This window comes from Lepeophtheirus salmonis, chromosome 10 (genome assembly GCF_016086655.4).
Source record: "Lepeophtheirus salmonis chromosome 10, UVic_Lsal_1.4, whole genome shotgun sequence".
Taxonomy (NCBI): Eukaryota; Metazoa; Arthropoda; class Copepoda; order Siphonostomatoida; family Caligidae; genus Lepeophtheirus; species Lepeophtheirus salmonis.
In genome coordinates this window covers 4,491,285-4,510,358 of record NC_052140.2, presented here as the reverse complement: position 1 = coordinate 4,510,358, position 19,074 = coordinate 4,491,285, and the positions used below count along the sequence as shown (strand labels likewise).

Sequence of the window (19,074 nt, the reverse complement as noted above, 5' to 3'; positions counted from 1 at the left end):
TCTAGAGCGGTGAGATATGAGCCAGAAAGGGCGAACATCTTAGATAATAAAATTAAAAGTAAATAATTTTTTGAAAAGCTTTTACAATGTCAAGGAAAAATATTACAATTATTTATATGGATGAAAGTAATTTTAATATATATATAATTCAAGGAATCAGCGATTTGGGGTGGTTACACAATAAAATAAGGAGAGGCTCGTTTAAGAAAGAAAATACTTTTAAATGAATAAAAACATGTCCAAAGATCGCCACGCAAAAACATGGCGAACCTGTTGCACTTGTAACGATTACAAAAACATGGCGAACCTGTTGCACTTGTAACGATAATGCCGAGTGTCATTCGAAAGTATAAATATACATTTTAAGTCCGAATTATATGTCCACGACTTTTAGTTTAAACTCTAATATAGAAATACCCTATTACTTTGCATAATATACATATTCGAGTAAATACAACTATTTTTTGACTACCTTTAATATAAGTTTTGAATATTCTTATTATAAATTTGACTAGTCTCATTTTAAATTGGACTATTCTCATTTTGACTTGTACTACTCCATTTTGAATTGAACAATTCTCATTTTGAAATGGACTATTCATTTTTGAATTTCATAATTTCCATATTATTATTATAAATTCAAAAGTAAAAACTTTTTTTTACAAACGGAAACAATATATGTTCAACTACATTTATGAGATCCCAAATATATGTACAACCAGGACCAAGGGAATGGGCACTACGGACAGTAAAAAATTAAAAAAATGAAAACCTTTTTTTTTTTTCCAATATCATTTTTAGAAGGAAATATTATTTTCTAAAAGACAATTAAATAAATTATTGACATAATCCATTATAAAAATTCATTTGAAGGCTTTCTCTAAAAAAGCCATTTTCAAAATAAATGAATTACTTATTTATATAAGCATAATTTGATAACTATTTCTTTACAGTGTTGGGATTCAAAACTTGCAGTAGCATGACGAAGTTTCGAAAAACGTGATTTTTATTAAATCAAGAAAATACAGCTCATGAACAATTTTTTATATACTATATTTAGCTATATTATCTTTTCAATATGTCCTCCTCCACATGTTTAACAGCCTTGTCGCGCCGGTGAACATATTAGGAGCTCTTGACGATGAAGACCGTGTCCATTTGATACCCCGCTGTCATGATCGAATCCAAATTTGAATGGCGCAGACATTCTTCTTAAGACACCCCAAACTTCAAAGTCCAGTAAGTTGAGGTCAGGGCTGGAGGAAGGCCACTTTATGGGGTCCAGAAGTGAAGGATATGTTTGCTGGATAATTTGTTGTTTTCTAGGCGGTATGGGGCAGTAATGGACTTCTCGATGTTGTAGACAGTTTGATGGACAAATTAAAGGTCTTTGTTGCCTTCTTGGGCCTGATATCGAAGAAACCACACACGCATGACCTCTTTCGTATTCATCCAACATGTTTTATGTACTTTCAGAGACATGGGATAAAACAAAACTTGTTTATATTTGTTTTTGCTGTCGTTTGGTCGCGTAATGAAATATTTTAATTAAAAATAACAGGAATAAAATAGTAACTAAATGCTACTGTAAGTTTTGGGTTCCCACTATGTTTACAAAAACTGTTTGTATACTGTATTATACACTCAGCAATCTGCTTCCAGCAAGTTTTAAATCCCAACTTTGAAAAGCTGGCACAAAGATAAGATCATGTCTCTTATTTTATGTTAAGGTGAATATATATATTTTTTGTTGTGATGTAAGAAGTGGGAATGGCACAACATATATCAAAGGAATCCATATCCGAACAAGAAAGGAGATTTAGAATATGTATAATACCTTATATGATTATACTAATTGGCAGTGACTTGCCTCCCATGATATTTATAGATGAATATAAAGTTAACTTCTTATATGCAAAACAGCTTATAATAAATATTAAAAAAGATTCAGAGGGAGAGAAATGACTAAGTTGTAATACACAACACCCCCCTCTCAATCACCAAGCCACACCAAACTGTTGATTAAAATACTAGTCAAAATATTAATAGTAATATACACTAAAATAAAATCTCAATCCGGAGCATCGGCTCGTTGGGAAGGGATAATTCAAATCTACATACACAGAATATTTACATCCATAGACGGATCCAAAAATATGTTATGGCAATCCTGAGTATTAGAAATGTCTCTTCTTGTCAGTGCAGCTGGACAAACTTCATCAATAAAAATGGCACTGGCAATCCCATGGCCGAGAGATCACACTAATTTGATCCCATCCTCGTCAACAAATGTTGTGATGCGAGAAGGCAGAGTAGAGTGCCTTAACAAATATTCCTACCCACAAAAAAAGGCGTGGAGGAGACTTAGAATATGTATAACACTTTATTTAAATGATAGACCTGCCTGAACCTTATAGGGGGATACTTCTTATAAACAAAACATAATAAAAGAGATTGAGGGGGAGGGAAACAACTTAGTTGTAATACACAATATTGTTATTCACATTTAATGAAAGAAAGAAAAAGGAACATATATTTTTGCCCAAGCCCCCCTCACACTAAAATCAGCCCTGCTTCGAGCTACAAGGTTTGGTTTAATAATGACAACCAAGAATATAATAATAGCTTCAAGATGCTGTCTTATTATAGACAATCAAAAATTACAAAGATTATATACATATATTTAGCTCATTTATGTTAAAATTCTAAATTAAAATTATTTACTATAAACTATTATTATATAATAGGTCAATTTCTATTGTAAAACTTCCTCGTATACAACATTTTTTGTTGTTTCTGTCCATTAAATGTAATTATAATCAAACCTTCACCCCCTTTTAACACTCTTGAAAATGCATCATATAATTGACAAAGTGAAAATACTGATTTTGGTAAGTATGAATCAATTTTTTAAAATGTTTGACACTGTGATTTATTTTTTGTCATTGCTTTTGCTAACTTACCTTGTTTCTTCTTCAAGCATAATAAAGATACACATTAAAATTAACTCGCTCATCCTCTTCCTAATTTCCTTTTTTCATTTGTATTTAATATAAGTTCTACCTTTTTCTTTTACTACAATCATTAGTTTTTTGGATTTTTAATTTTTTTTGGGCGCATATTCGAATTAAAAACTCATACCTTAAAAAAACTTTGAGACATGGGGAATTGATCTTGTTTTATGAAGAAAAAAAATCATCTTATTAGCAAAAAATCAAATTTATCCTCCAGAGCCTAGGAATCTGGTCCGATCAGTATAAAACATAGGTTAACGTACGTAACTCAAAATTCTGAAGAACCTTTACAAACCATGTTTAAAGTCTGTATTTGTCTCCATTTTTGAAATATATGTGCTTTTATCATTGTTTTTCTAAGCGGGTCGTACATCGCACACGAAGACATAATTCATTTAAATACTATATAGAATATTAAACTGATATCGACAATTCTCCGTACCAAAATTAAAAAAGAGAAATAAAAAATATGTTTAAAAATCCTTTCTCAAATAATATAAAGCCTTTTCAAAGACACTTTTTAAACAATTTCCAATATTCTCTATGCTTTTCCCTTAAAATATATATAGATACATATATGTATAATGTTGACAGCAAAGTTGTCATATGGTATGAAAATTACCTATGCCAAATTGACGGTCATAATATTTTTTCCTTAAAATTTTATTAAATCCACCAATTCGTTCATTAATTGAGGTATTATTACATAATATATTGACATTTCACCGGGTGGAAATTAAAAATGAACATACTTATGTAATTCAAAATTATATTACACTGGTAGTAAAGTGTGTAAAAATAAACCCCCCGAAAAAAGTATTCACAAATATTTATTATAACATCCTCTAAATTAGAGAAGTTTGATTTTTAATTTATTTCGAATTTTCATAATGGGTAGTGCAGCAAAGTTGTCATATGGTATGAAAATTACCTATGCCAAATTGACGGTCATAATATTTTTTCCTTAAAATTTTATAAAAATCCACCAATGAGATTGCACAGTTGATCTAGTGCTACTTCAGATATTTATAGAATTCATTACTTCAGTCCTCATATATAAAAAAAAAGAATCCAGAGGAAAAACACTTTTGAACAAAGCAGTCAAGTAAATTCACTAAGCCTCTATTAAAAATTGCTAAGCATACGAATAAATTCTAAATAAGGCTTTATCAAAATGATTACAGAAACGCATATAATCTGATTTTATATTTAATGAGTATACTGAAAAGTATTGGCGATAAACTCTAGAAATAAAGGAATAAGAAGCAATTTAAATAAAAAAAATTATATATTAGTGTATGACATCCCAGTTCAGTAATGGAGGGTCGAAGCTAATTTGTGTAAGTGGCCAGGAAGACTGTTTATAATTTAAATGCCCCGTTGCTATTGGCCATGGCACCTATTAAATAAATATAACAAATATGAAATACTTAAACTATTAATTTGTTGTAAGTTTAATAAAGATTTTAATTGCCATTAACTTATTGCCCTTAAGAGTTTCTTTGAATTCAAATATGTATAAAATTAATTAATATAGTATCATCGGAACAGGGTCTATATTGACCTACTATATCTTCGATTGTTATTATTATTATATGGTTGTCTATAGATTTTATTTATTTTTCTGTTACAAGTAACAGATAGGAGTATGTCAGTCTTTGTATTCTTAAGTGATGATTTATGATGGAAAGGGGCTGGTTTAATGTTGAGTTGAAACAGAAGCTGTTATTTAATATGTTCATAATAATGAGTAAAGTATAGATGGAGGTCATCTCATCATCATCATATTTAAATTATTTCGTGTACCTGTGACCAAAGTAGTCGTTCTATCTGTTTATCTATTTCAGGAAAGTTATATTTCTTCAACGAATTATTTCCAAATTAAAACTTCAAAGATAAGTAGGATTAGTTTGATCCTGTGGGGAAAAGAAAAAGTAGGAAGAGAGGTGTTGAATTAGAGTAAATAGGGGAGATAATATTAGTAAAGAGCGACCGCTGAGGTATTAATTAAATTTAATTATCTAATTAATTTTATTTTGTGTTTATGTATTTTTTTTTTTTTTTGAATATTCAGATGTATATAAGGATATTTGATTGCATCGAACATAATATGTGCGTGAGTTTCACTTCGTGTGGGGCACCCAGGCATAGTATCTCCGCTGTTTAATCAGTTAAGAAGTAATATTATAAGATAGGGAGTCGAGTGTAAATCTTTGATTTAAGTTTTAATAATTCACAGAGTTAATAAAAAATTAAGTGTAAATGCAAGAGGAGGTAAAAATAGAAATAAGAACTCACTACAATTATATCTATTTAGGGTTAATCTGGGGTGAGAGGAATAGTCGTACGCCCGTTTGATTCCAGTATTAATTTTGAATTAAGTTTTAAGACGCTTCAAGTTCAGGATAAATTGTAAAGCACTGTCTTACCGAATTGAGTTTTACCGACCTAATTGTTTTAATAATTTCAAGGAGAATGAACACAATCGAGAACCTAAAACTCCAACAACAACAACAACTAGCTAAAGAAAGAAACACTCTTATGCTATTTGATGGATCTGAAGATTTCCATTTCTGTAGAGCTGAGACTCTGAGTCTATTAACAACATTGAAAGTTGGAGAGAAAGGGAGATGTGTAAAGGGTAGTTGGAGTAATGAGTGGCCCCGTATGCCCTTATATACGACACGTAGTTTTAGACGCGTACTTTACCATAGATAGGACGTCATTGTGTTATGAGTTTCCTGGGGAGGAAGTGAAGGATCTAATCTAGCCCACTTAATAACTAGATTAGAGGTTGCTATAAAAACAGTAAAAAAAGGCAGGACGATAGGAATATTATTGTTATGCTATTTAAAACATTAACCAGCTGCTGGATTGCACAGTAAGGATGATGAAGATAAAGAAGTTGATACATTGGTTCCGTGTATAAAGGAAGAACACTGTGTGATACATCCACAAGGCTGACATAAGTTAAAAGATTACTTCGTTTTTTGCAGAACTGCAGAAGAAAGAATAATCAAAGTGATAAACTATGACATTTTTGGACTAACATATAACTAAGTGTTAAAATTATTAGGAAATATGGCATATCAGACAAGATTGCCTCATAGCAAAAACGAAACTGGGAAATTCCTAAATTCCATCGTGGACAGCAAAGTTACCAAAGGAGATTTTACGTATCTAATTATACTTTGGGGGGAAAACACTATAGTGAGCGAAATTACTGATTTAAAATTCGTATGCTTATATCTACCGGGTAGAACAACCAATTGGGATGTTGATCGAATTGGGTGGGATGCAGCTCGAAGGAATTGTAGATCCTTAGAATATGGCGCTCTATCTTATTGATGTAGAGTTATAAGTAATATGTACTTAAATGACCTGCAAAAGGCGGACATTGTAGTTAGTTCGGTTGGAGATAAAAGTTAAATGTTATGGAGACTCTTAATGAACTGCTTAATAACATGGTCTAAAATATAGATTAACCATGGGGAATTAAGCTCCTAGTAGTTCATGGGCTATGGGTATTATTCAATGAATCACTGAAGAGCAATGAAACAACTGTGTATATCATTGGAATTAGGTGATGGCATAATTGCTAAGGTTGGATCTGACGGGGAAGAAATTTGGTTCACAGAATATCTTGGTTCTGATGATGCAATGGAACTTGTCTCCACTTTTATGTTAGTTTATTGAGATGATTATAATTATCACTGAGAAAATTGTAGAAATTGACGCTAAAGCAAAAGGGTACAAGATTTCTGATATAAGTGAGGAGGACAAGGCAAGAAGACAGTTGGGTATCATTAGTCATTTCGATTGTTAGGGAAGATCCTCGGTGAATAGTTCCTTGGAGAAAATTAGGAACTATACGGAAATTGAAGAAGTAAACGCAAATTCATGAACATGTTTACCTTCAATTGAGATGGAAGAAAATCTGTACTCCATCTGGAGAACTCAAAAATGTATACCCTAGTATTAATTATGAACTAGCTAAAGATAAATTATTTCTGTATCCTTGATAGAGTAGCTAGTGAGACAGGAAAAAATTAAGATAGAGATTGAAAATATATATGTGTGTGTGAGGGTAGAGTTCGAAAATAATGATTATTTGAGTGGTATTGAATCTAAAATAGTGAAAGAATATTATTTGAATATTGTTATTTTATTAAAGACTCTTCCAATGTAGACGGTACTGGAATAGAATTTACGGCGGTATTAGTTATTATAAACCGGGAAAGGTGAGGGTTAAACCTATGAATCTAGTTGTGAAAGGAAATTTCAACAATTAACAATAAAGAATGGGTTGAGGAAGGAATTATTGAACCGACTAAGTAAATGGAGACCAAAGTTTGTTCCTCTAAAAAGTGAAAAAGGAACCTTAAAGTGACTACAGATGATTGAGATATAAATAACATGTTAGGGCTCATGTAGGGCACATTCAATAAAATTGTTAATAGATCCACAAATGGTGAAGCAAAGTACTTTGTTTCAGGGGTTATGACTGTGCTGTTCCTGTTATATAAGAAGAAGAAAATATGTTAACAATTGTTTCCAATATTGGCACATATGAATTCCTTGAGATACGTTTGGACCCTAAATGAGTGTGGAACTTATGCACTCTTAATTCGTAAAATATATAGTCTATAAGTAAACCGGTGCTTATTCTTTGATGTCAATCTTATCTTAGAATGTACATTCATACAAATAATAAAAAGTAGATTGACAACATTCATGCTCAAAGGACTGAGAAGACTAAACTCAGGGAAAAGGCGAGAAAAACATATTCAATTACGCCTTTTGGCAAATTGGTTAGGACACTAGAGTGGGGGAGGACATTTTGCTTCGGCTTATATATTATTAGAGGCTGTTTAACATTGAAATCCGTTCCTGTTACAAGGGGGGTACCCAAACCTTCTTGGGAAAGACCTTTTAATATAGTAAATGTATGACTAAAATATTATGCAAGATTATCCGAACCAATTGCAAACTTCTCCACAAAGCTTTTAAATGGCAAAGGATTAAAAGAAGTGTTTAAATAATTAAAGGAAAAGTTAAATGTGTAATCTTTATTAGACACTTCGAACTTTTTGAAATGATAAATAATAAGAAAAAGAAGTCCCTTAATCTTAATATATATTATTCTGCAACACAAAAAAGTTATAAGTAGAGTTGAATATTTTGAAGTTTGAAAATCAGAATTTATTATAACCATAAAAATAGTTTCTGAAATCAGAGGCTCTTCTTGTATGTTACACAAGAATAGTTTACGGAATAAACATTTAAAATGAAGTATAAGCAAGGGAGAAAGAATCAGAATGTTGATGCTTCGAGTAGAAGAGCATATCATCAAGTAATATAATGGAAGATTTGAAAGACCCCAATCAAATTAATTTCAAATTTATGGAAGCATTTGGGAAATCTATTACAGTGCTGCTATTATAACTAAGCGTAGAAAGAAATATATTTCATTAAAAGAAATAATGAAAGTAATAAAGAAATAAATGAAATTAAGGGGGAAAGTAATATGATTCAAGAGATAAATTTATAAAAATATATTGATGATTAATGCATTAATCATATCAGATGTTCGTTAACAATAATAAGTATAACGTCTAGGACAGTGATTTTAGGTATTTACTAACGATCATTGATGCCATCAAAAAAAAAAAAAAAAAAAATCAATGGTTGAAAACATTTGTAAAATTGTATGGAATGAATTCTTGCCCAGGTATAAATGGGCATGAAGGTAATAACAGACGGAAGAACATAATTGAACTAGAGTGACAGATGTGTGATGAATTGAGAGTTAGAAAAACAGAAACTCCAATGTACCAATCTTATACTAACCTGGTGGAAAGATTAAATAGGGAATATAAGTCGACCTATTTAAACAGTAATGGTCTAAGAAAATATCCCTTATAAATAAGTGGTGTAAATGCATGGGTGGAGCCTAAGCTCAAGTAAGGTTCCTTGTAATACCTAGGTTAGGTAATTCACTTATTTCTAATTAACTGGAACATATTCAGTAGTATTTGCCATAATAAAAATTATATTACAAAATTCAAGAATGTATCCACATCAATTCTTGAATGGTTAATACGATTACTGAAGCTTTAGATAAACAGTAAGAGAGTCATCTCAAGAAATGAAAAGGCTTGTAATAAGAAGGCTAGTCAACAAAATATTAGTGTAAGAAATAATATCTTTTGTGGGCACCACAAACTTACAATAATCGTAATTAGTTATTTATTATAATGGACCTTTTAAGGTTTTAAGGATTATTAAGGACACAAAATGTCAAATTTAAAGCAAACAAAGTTTCAAAGACAATAACGAAGGATAAAAAAGGAGTTACAACTAGAATAAATATTTCTTAAAGAAGAAGACCCTTTAATACAGCTCGCTATTGTACGAAAAGTAATATACCTTTAACTCTAAACTAACGGGAAGATAATAATGCAAATAGAGTATCTCAATTTTCATTTATTTATTCTCTTTTGCCAAAATCTACAGAAATTTAAATATCTTAATCAAGAAGTAGAAAATTTCTCAAAAAAATGGGGAGGAGGAGGAGGATAAATCAAGATATTTTAAATTAAAATCAATAAACATTTCAATAAAAATGATAATTAAAAGAAGACAAACTCGATGATGGATATATATGTAAGAAGACGAAAAAGAAACAGAGAATAATGGAAATTTGCCACAGCAAATAAAAATATTTGCTGAAGAAGAAAAAGAAACAGACTAATGAACAATTGGCTGATAAAATACAAATATCTTTTGAAAAAGAAGAAAAAGTAACAGAGAATTGAAATGTGGCTATGCACAAGACTCTCTAATGTTCTAGAAAATACGCATTAGACCCAAACTGTCTATAAAGATTGAAGTCAGTTGCCCTGCCAGGTTTATCTTCTGATAACCTCCAAACGTTATATAATATACAGTGCATCGCACAACTACAGGAAACTCCTCGCTTTATTCACAATAACCTATGCAATCATCTAAATCTAAGGTAGGCTCTTAAGCACTTAATACACATCCTATTGTTAGTAGTCTCCAACGTAATTTATATCCAAAGGTTGAATACTTCTAAGATATTTGTTACTAGATATCCTTTTAAAAATATAAGTAACTTTGTACTAGCCTTTTCCACGATTGCAATTCACTTGTATAGAAAAGGACACACCATTAAACAATTGCAAATATTTTTTCTTGAAACTTCAATTACCAAAAATAAAGACATCAAGAAGTAATATCAATTAGCTTTCAAAAGTTTTGGAAACACGTGTGACAAATTAAAAAATATTTTCAAATAAATAATGCATAAAATAGATTAAAGTAATAGGATTATATAAATTTATTTTTACTCAATATTATAGTTTTGATGGTTGTTTTTTGTGGCTGCAATTTTAATCAGATGTGAGTCTTTTTTTTATTGGAAAAATCATTCTTTTTCTACAAAGGGAAATTAAATATTAATCCCTTTTCTATTTGGGTTCTAAATTAGTTTCAGCACAAAATCCACGAAGGTTATATATTCTTAAAGTTAAGTTTGGATAACATTAGTATTCTTCAGAAATAATCATGATTTCTATCAACATCCTTTTCGTATTAGTACTTTGAAGAAACTACAAATTGCACTTTAAGTAGCCAGTATTCGTCGTCACTCCAAGATAACAAGAAAATGATTGATTCATAAATCAAATCAAGGTTCTAAACTATAGCTTGTACTCTTGAATATCTCAACTTGTTCCACAAACTTGAATACGGAGCCTATGATTGAGCAAAATATTGGGCTGTATTTATATATGTACATTGAATAGAGTTAACATATTTCTAATGACAAAACTATCTATTATTATCTTTGGCTTACATTGTTTTAAAAATGAATAATAAAATAAATATGCATGAATTTAAGGATAATTACAATATTTTCCCTGAACTACTGTTTTTTTTAAATGTAAAAGGTTCTTTATAGCATTAATTAATTTTATCTCTTATTGTATAATTATACACAAGGCAACTATTTATACATATATTTCAATGAAATTGTAAAAATCTGTTCATTAGGTTATCATATAGTAGTACAAAAAAAGGTTGAGCTTTTTTGGACAAAACTGGGGCATTAACCTCACCCTAGTATAAATGGATAATATGTTACAAAATATTTAATGATAGCATAATTAATTTTATGAAAGGTTTTTCATTGAGGAATTTTTGGAATTTTGTGGTATACAAGTTTTTTAAAAACTCATTATTAGGTTATGAAAATGAATTTTATCATAATCTATAAAAAAGGAACGTCATATGAACGACTGTTTTAGATAAAACGGAAGAGTTTTTTTAAATGTACAGCTGATTTATCTTTTATTTAGTCTGATCATTTTTTTTATATTATCTTTTCGTATATAGCATTTTCTCTGACGTCATAAATTGCATCATAATGAAGCAGACGCCATATTGAGGCCTCAAAGTTGATATTTAACTACATAAATGGACAATTTACAATAAATTTTTATGAAACTCCATCGAATTTTACAAAATAAATCATAGTTTACTTGACTATTATAATTAGAGAATATTGATATTAGCACAATAATACTACACAAAGACATTTGGTATCAAACAACAACATTTAGAAGGCCTTAGGTGACACCAGGCAAATTGTCAGGCGAACCCATTTGGGTCGCGACCATAGGTTGGAAAACACTGCAATCGAGTGATAAAAATTTTATAGACAGCAAGATTTGTATTCATGTTAGAAAAGAGTAATTGATTTATTAATGAGTGTAATATGAAGCAAGAGCATAATTCTATCATTTTTTCTACAGAAAACAGCAAGTTAATTCGTTTTATAGTTATACATATCTTGATTTCAAAATTCAAAGTGAACATTAATTTCAACCATAAATAAATAGTAACGACTTATAAACCTCATTTATACATATATTTTATAGCGATATATACTTAAGACAAAATGGTAATAAGGCAAAATGTCGTTAGACTAAATTACCAGCACTATGTTTGCAATGTCAAAACAGCTCCCCCCTCATATTTGCGTGCTTATTTCATACGTAGATATTTCTGTATAAAAAGCTCAAATTTTAATTATTTTTTAAGTAAGAGTTAGACTCTATTAATAAAGTTGTGAAATTTACAACTTCAAATGCCCAATGCAACCTCTAAACATCCATAAATATGATGCCATCTTTATATTTCTTAATTTTTTATCAAAAGAAAGATTTTTGAATTATTTTCATTTAATATTTCGAGAGAAAAAAGCAGTCTTATTAAGTAGGGGTTCACCACATCTATCATACGTTTACACTGTACACATGTATAATTTTCCATCGGATCAAGAGACAATTCATTCCTGAGAATTTTACATCTTATAATCTTCAAACCTCAATCTTTCAAAATAAAGAGGTTCTTTATTTAAAAGGTGTTTTAATGTAGGAGTCAAATTAAATTTCAGAAGTATAAAAAGTACCAACGCGGCATTTTATCTCTCTTAAACAAGAAACATTTTATATCAAAGAACCTTTTCATTTTTTTAAAGGGATTATTGATGATGCTTGAAAACTATTACATGCAAAGTTTCTTTTAAAAAAATTGCGTGTACGTGCATGAAAAATATGATATTTCACTTTGATTAAGTCCAAGTGAGTGTTAGGAAGATCATGAAGGTCCTAGAGTACTCCCACAGTCTTGTTTACTAGATTATAAGAATTGTAGCTCCAGGTCAGAACCTTGAAAGATCCCTTGGCAGTCTTAGACGGCGGAAAGTCGCAATCATGAAGGCCATGGACACCATGAGCACTAGAATTCCAACCAACGCAATGAGGGACTATGGTAAGGCTGTGAGAAGGTATTTGAAGGATTTGGGGAAGGCCTCTTATGTTTCTACGACATTGACAACTGCTTCAAATGCAACCAAGTCCCCAGAGATGCCAGAAATTGCTCACTTGTTTAAAACATAATGCAACAGTTTGCATCTATTCACAGACTGTTTTTCTCTCGACTATTTGATTTTAGAATCAGTCGAAAAGAGATCTTGTACTACCATTCAACGACATTTGGGTTATCTCAAGACCTCCCTCAAGCAGCACTAGGAGGTAATATCTGAGAACTTTATCAATGATTGCTGTAGCGCCTTTAGGGCCAGTTTGGTGGTTATGATATTTGCCAAAGGAAATCATTTTAAAAAATTTAAGATATATCAATAAATAAGTAGTTAATAAATACTTCAAGGAACACCTCAATATAAAGGTAATAGATTATATGAATAATATGCCTTTGTGAGCTCAAAGGAATAATAATTGAAAGGATATCAAAAGATTATTGATCTTTGAATTAATTGATATCCTGGCATAATTCGAAAGTACCCCTTTAGAATCACCCTTCATTAATTATATTTGTTTAATATTATACATAAGTATTTATTTACAAATACATACTGGGCTCACTATAAATAAACGTTTACCAAAGTGGGCATTACCGCCCCCTGGGAGCTGTAAAGAAAAAAAAAGGGTGATAATATATTGTTATATTAAACAAACGAATTGATCTTTACGAATATAAAAATGTGAATATCTTGAATATTATCCGGTTGATAGGAAATAAGTACCTTATATCGACATTGTATTAATGTACCATGTACATGATTATTAGTGCCTTCATATTTTATCGTATACTCTCAAATACAAACAGACTACTTAGAATAAATACTTAAACTTTTGTTAAAAACTAAACTAAAACCCAAATTCAGTAACCTAAAACTTCAAGCAAGTACTTAGACGACATGCAGTACTTATAAAGCTTTATTAATGTATTTTTTGCTCCAATAACCTTTTATTTCTTTAACTATTTCAACTGAAAGCCCTTGAGAGTTATGAAACCTTTTTGTCTGCAGTTTTCAGAAAAGTTCAAGGCGGGAATAACTATTGGGAATATGTGATCACTTCACAATAATCTAATAACAGTTTGCGTGTTTCATAAAACATATTTTAGTTGATTGCTAGATCTGGTAAGACTTATATAGTTGTTCATAAATCACCAGACCAAATTATGAGTGTCTAAACCTCCCAGTAATAACTCACTTGCATCAATTGCATATCACTGCCAATATTTTTTTCGTATTTACAAAAACATAAAAGTTATGAAAAATAATGTTGTCGCAAAAAAAAAACCTTCGATAACTTGTCAATTTATACAAATATTGGAAAAATTATCTAATAAAATGTTCCAGAAATTGAAAATATTTCATGGAATAACGGATTAGGTAGAGTTTCATGAATGTTTATCCAAAATGAATCGTTTTCGTGCATTTATTTTAAAAATATTGAAAATTGACGTTTTGATGAAAAAATGGGGGAAAAAGAGAGAAAAAATGGAAAAAATTGAAAAATTATTCAGAAAATGACAGATATTTCAGTTTAACATCAATTTTTATGTGGCAAATTTATACGCAAACCAATCTCCAGACAAATTTATACAAACTTTATTCTATTTACCAACCCCATATTCCATTGGAAGTTCATTTTTTTTGAAAATCTGAAATAAACGAAATTATATTTTTCACCAATTTCTTTTTGTTGCCATAACTTTTTTGATTTTTAATAAATTTAGAAAACGTAGTTATTCGTATAATTGTTGTTTGAAACGCCCATCTCTTTTTAAAAAAAAGCTCAAACCTCCATTTAGGATCTATGAACTGTAGAAAACGGTTTTTGTGTTTTGCACATAGCATAAGCCTCCCTTATATGACTTCCCCCCCCCCCGTTTTAGCACGTCCGAGCTCAAAAGAGGGACCAATCCAAAATGTCAACCCCCCTATATTCAACGGTGTGGGAACGTATAAAGGACATCTACACACACATATACAAACAGAATCTCTCTTTTCATATATATAGATGATGTATATACGTCGTTAATGTTATTTTTGGTTGAAATTCATGTTCCCTTTGAATTTTTTAAAGCAAAATATGTAATATTTATTATTATAAAAAGCAATAAATATATTTTTCATGTTTGAATAATAATAAGTTCTTTTGTCACATTATGCATCGTCGTAAATCTATAAGTCTTTTCTAGTAAGAATATTCCATTATGTCTAATAATTATTAATAACAGAATAGTAATTAGCACTTCTTTTATTCGAATTACTGCTTTCTTTGTTTATTTTTGTTTTTCTTATTATACTAATTTTGTCACCTAATTTGTTTCTGGTTCAAATTCATTACATAGTGAGATTTTGTTGGTGTATGCATTGAAATTTCCGGTGATGATTCCATCTTTTTTCCAACAGAAAACAGCCATTTAATGCCGTTTATTTTAATTCACATAACATATTTTGATTGTCAAATTCTAAGGGAACAAAAGTAGGAAATCTCATTAATTTGAGCTGGTTAAGAATGTTGATGAATGATGTATCTAACGGCCAATGCAATCTTATTATTAGAAAAGAAAAAAAGAGGGAATCCAGCGAGTAAAAATTACATCCTCCTCTTAATTTGTACAATTTGATTATGGAAGATACAACTTGTACAATTACCATTAGATACAGCAACATTTTTAACTGGTTTGGATTAAGCAGAAATCTTCCTTGTGTTGACAAGGAACTTTTGGAATACGAATAAAAGAAAGAACTTACTAAAGTGTCTAGACAGGGTCCAAGACAGGTTGTGTATTCAGGATATTTTATGGGAGAGGGCTATAGGTTTTTTAGGTTACGAACGCCTTTGTAAGTGTGCATACACATTATACAACCATATAAGACTAGCAAAGTGCTACCAAAGGCTCAAGGGCGCCCGCTACAAATGAGATAGAAGAACTGAAAAATTATTACAATGCCATAACATAAGTTGGAAAGGCCATTTATCATACTTTTATGAAAAAAACATCCATTTATTAAATTGAAATAATTGAATGATAACCTAAAAAAGGGCTGTAATAGGCTTCATAGTGTAATTCAATACTTTCCAAAAACTGTGATTTTTATCATTTCAAAGGACTGAATTGTTATATATATATTTTAGACTATTAAAGTCTAATACATCAATTTTTTCCATAAAAATATGATCAATGGACGATAAATGGCCTTTTGAACTTATGTTATGTATATTAGTCATTTGTCAGTTCTTCTTGTAGGTGGGTCGCTTGAGCCTTTCCTTACAGGTTTCTTGTACTTTATAGCAAAACAATCAACATACTTCTACAAGGCCTACGAGAAAAACATAAATTATAAGCTTTGGGTTAAGAATTACCTATTTTTTGCTATAATGTGCTCGAAAAAGAAAAAGCAGGAATCCCAAGGTTTGACACGTTACGAAAAAATACTCGGTTTTACGTACACAAGCCAAATTTTTGATGTATTTTTTTGTTGACTTCATAAAATTATATTTCCAACTCAGGAGCTTTGCTTGTGGTAAATCACTAGTTTAAAAAAAAGGAGATAAAGGGGGTACTAATATGTACAAAGGAAGCAAAGGCCACAAAAACTCTTAATAAATCAAGAAATTGTGTATCACTCAAAAAATTTATGAATTTTTGGTTTTTAGTTTCTATAAAAGTTTATATTTATTGCATGAGAAAGACAGAAAACTATTTAATTCAAGACAATTGTAGATACCGTATACCAACGTTTATATAACTGCATTTCTAGATAAATAACATATTACTAATCTCTATTCCTCTATTTTCATTGAAACTTTTTTTTATTAATATAAATGTTTTCTACATATATATTGCATAAATTAATAGGAATAATATATTATTGAATAATTTTCCAAGTTTCATCCCTTTTTAAAGACTTTAAATCATTATGAACTAAAATGTAATCACATTTTTAACTAGATTTTATATATGTAAATATAGTGTTATCCGATTCTATCTAGGATATAGTCCTGGAACAATCACGGGAGCATTCTAACAAGGTACACAACCTTTTTGTGCTAACGATTTTAAGCCTAAATATCAGCTTATTAGCTTTTACTACTTCCAATATCAAGGAATTCACACCAACAATTTTGGGGGTGGCTGATGAGTTTTCTGCTTTGCTTGATAGTTAGTTTAAGTCTTTATAAACTCGTAAGCCTGCAATATAAATTGTCTTCGATTTTGTTTTTCAATTTGGCTTGGATATTTGGGTGACTTTGGCTCCTAACTTTGATCAAAAGATCCACTAAGTCTTCCGAAGGTCTCTCCAAATAAACATCCACTTGAGCATTAGTTTCGACGATCTCTTCCTCCAACTGAATTAACTCATCCACTTCCTTCGTATACTCATCTGACTTCCATAAAAAAAAAGAACATTTCCTCCGTTTTTTTAATTATAAATTTTAACAGCTTTCTCTACAGCTTCAAGTGTCCGACTGACATTAAATGGAGATAAGTTATTTTCACGCTGTAATTTTCTTGCATTTTCAGGTTTTTTGTTGAAGGATCTTCGATAGGCATCTCGGGATTTCCTCATAGTGGCTAATCTGGCGGTCTTCTCTTTGTCTGGCATCCTCTCGGATATCTCAGGGTCTGTGGTACATCTTTTTCTTCACCAAGAAGTCTTCGCTACCTATGGTGTCTCGGTGCTATATCTTTTCTACTTAAACAACCGACTGCACCATGTGTTATCTGATTATATAGGAATAATCACGGGAGCCTTCTATATAGGTACACGTGTATCACACATATATTTACATTCAAAAACCGGTAAGACGTTTTTTAAATAATAACAATAAACATATATACATATTACAAATATGTAACTCTACTCAAAGTCAAAAATAGTCTATTAGAGGTCTGTAATTATAGTCCTATATGTATTTCCCTTAGTTACAGTTTTTAAATTATATAAACAACAACAAATCTGCAAAATACTAACGTATAAATTCTCAATTATTAATTCTTTGCAACTTGGCTATTTTTTTTCTTTCTCTCTAAATAAGCGTTCTTTATCTTGGAGGATTTTGTCTCAGAGTGTTTAGTCCTACAACCATCATCCAATCCTGATTATATCTTTTTTCTTTTATAGAAGATTATTTTGATTAATAACACTGGGGGGAATATAATGATGTGACATCTTAGTGGCCCAACAATGTACGTATTGTAATTAATCAAAAAAAAAAGTGACGTAAATTATATAATACGTCTATATTTATTGACATATATCTATATAAATAATTATCTGTTTTCCTAATGAACTGTCTAAAACAAAAATCAAGTATAAATTAGAAGTGAAGTGAAAGAAAGTAATATTTGAAAATGGGGTTACCCGCTGAAAAAATCATAATGTCTTACCATTCTACTTATATAAGCTCAATCTCTATAAATAATCTTAAGTTAAGCTTTGTGAGACCTAAGATGCTTGACAAGATAAGACAAGACAATCTATATCAAAGACACTGTTTTTGTGAATAAAAGATTGGAAAACTTGACAATTTTGTGACACAATAAGTATACATATTTCAAATATATAACACGTTGTTATTTGTATTATATATTGCAACCTTTTATTCACAAAGGAACCGTGAAAAAGGCCTAAAAGAAGTTATTAGTCAGCCAAACTAATCAATCATACCAAATGCTATTTATCTTTTACGTACTCTCAGATTATCATTATTATACCACTTTTCATAATCAATGAAATGAATTACATTGTCTCAGGAAAGCTCGCCTACGGAAAATTTGTATGGGGAAGTTTGCTCTAGGATCACTCGCACTGGGAAAATTCGTATTGAATTAAACTCGCCAGGCAGAAGACCCATCTTCCTTTAATAAATGTAAATAATTATCTCCCTTATGTAATGACTAAATTATTCAAACCAGAGACAAAATAAGTAATATTAATAAATATGAGATTAAAGAAAAATAAACAAACACGACAGCAATTCGAATAGAAGAAGTGATAATCACTTAATTATCTGAAATCAATTATCAATAGACTTTAGATATTATTATTCATATTGGGAAATACACATGGAGGAAAGAACAAGCAAATCATCATATTAGGTTAGACCAGTGATTTCCTCTTCGTTATGAGTCATTATGTATCAGAAGA

General features: G+C 30.3%; 1 protein-coding gene across 1 annotated transcript in view; it reads right to left on the bottom strand.

Moving 5' to 3' along the window:
* Positions 1 to 19,074, bottom strand: part of LOC121125564 (uncharacterized) — a 204,991-nt gene that overhangs the window by 46,294 nt on the left and 139,623 nt on the right. The gene's annotated exons all lie outside the window — the stretch shown is intronic.